The sequence below is a fragment of the Limulus polyphemus genome, unplaced genomic scaffold (genome assembly GCF_000517525.1).
Source record: "Limulus polyphemus unplaced genomic scaffold, Limulus_polyphemus-2.1.2 Scaffold5601, whole genome shotgun sequence".
Taxonomy (NCBI): Eukaryota; Metazoa; Arthropoda; class Merostomata; order Xiphosura; family Limulidae; genus Limulus; species Limulus polyphemus.
The window spans coordinates 63,750-65,098 of record NW_013671211.1 but is presented as its reverse complement, the minus strand read 5'-3'; positions in this window follow the sequence as shown (position 1 = coordinate 65,098).

Sequence of the window (1,349 nt, the reverse complement as noted above, 5' to 3'; positions counted from 1 at the left end):
TAAATTTCAAACTACAATACTCCCTATGTCAGAGAAGATAATTTGGGGTAGAATAAAAGAACATCCTCAAGGAAGCGTGATTCTTGTGGAAGCAGTGGAAGACCCATCCAGACCAGCGGATTTCAAGATTGGAAGGTCACTTGTGGCAGGTCATCAAGCAGTACCTATAACAGTGGCCAATTTCTCTAAATGTGAGCAGACACTTAAGGAAGGGGCATTGCTGGGTGTGTGCCAGGAGGTAGAGCCAGTCAATGTTAAAGCAAGAAATGCAACTGTAAAGAAAGGACATACACTTCCATAATATTTGACTGACCTCTATAAGAAGAGCATAGTCCATTTGTCATCATAACAGACTCTTCAGGTAAAAGAACTTTTGGCAAATTATGCTGACTTCTTTTCGAAAGGAGATCATGACCTCGGCTGCACAAACCTGGTAGAACATAGAATAAACACAGGCAATCACCGTCCAATAAAGATCCCTCCAAGAAGAATAGCTCCAGCAAAGTGGCAAGAGATAGAGAAGGTCATGGATGGTCTAATAAAGGAAGGGATAGTTGAGAAATCAGATAGTCCCTGGTCATCTCCCGTTGTATTACTCCAGAAGAATGATGGGACCCAACGTTGCTGTGTGGACTTCAGGGCTCTTAACAGCATAACCGAAAAAGACTCATACCCACTGCCAAGAATTGATGATACTCTTTATGCCCTAAGTGGAGCCAGGTGGTTTTCAACTCTGGACTTAAAGTCAGGTTTCCATCAAGTAAAAATGGCTGAAGTAGATAGACCCAAGAAAGCATTTATTTATGGCCAAGGTCTCTGGCAATACCGACTGATGCCATTCGGGCTCAGTAATGCTCCAGCAACGTTTGAGAGGCTGATGGAACGAGTATTGGAAGGCCTACAATGGAGGATAGCCCTATTGTACCTGGACGATGTCATTGTATTTGCAACAACTGTTGACGAGGAAATGTCCCGGGTGGAGGAATTATTCAAGCGTTTGAAAGCATCAAACCTCAAACTCCATCCCAAGAAGTGTCATATGTTCCAGAAAGAGGTGCTTTACTTAGGCCACATTGTAAATGAGAATGGTGTGCAAACTGATTCTGATTCTGATAAGGTGAAAGCAGTACGTGACTGGCCAACACCAGACAATGTGGGAGAGCTAAGAAGTTTCTTGGGACTCTGTTCTTATTACCGGAAGTTCATGAAGGACTTTGCAACTATAGCTGCTCTACTACATGATTTGACCAAAAAAGGCCAGAAGTTTCAATGGACAGTTTCTTGCCAGCATTCTTTGAAGACGTTGAAGGAAAAATTGGCCTCTGCTCCACTTTTAAAGCTTCCAGATC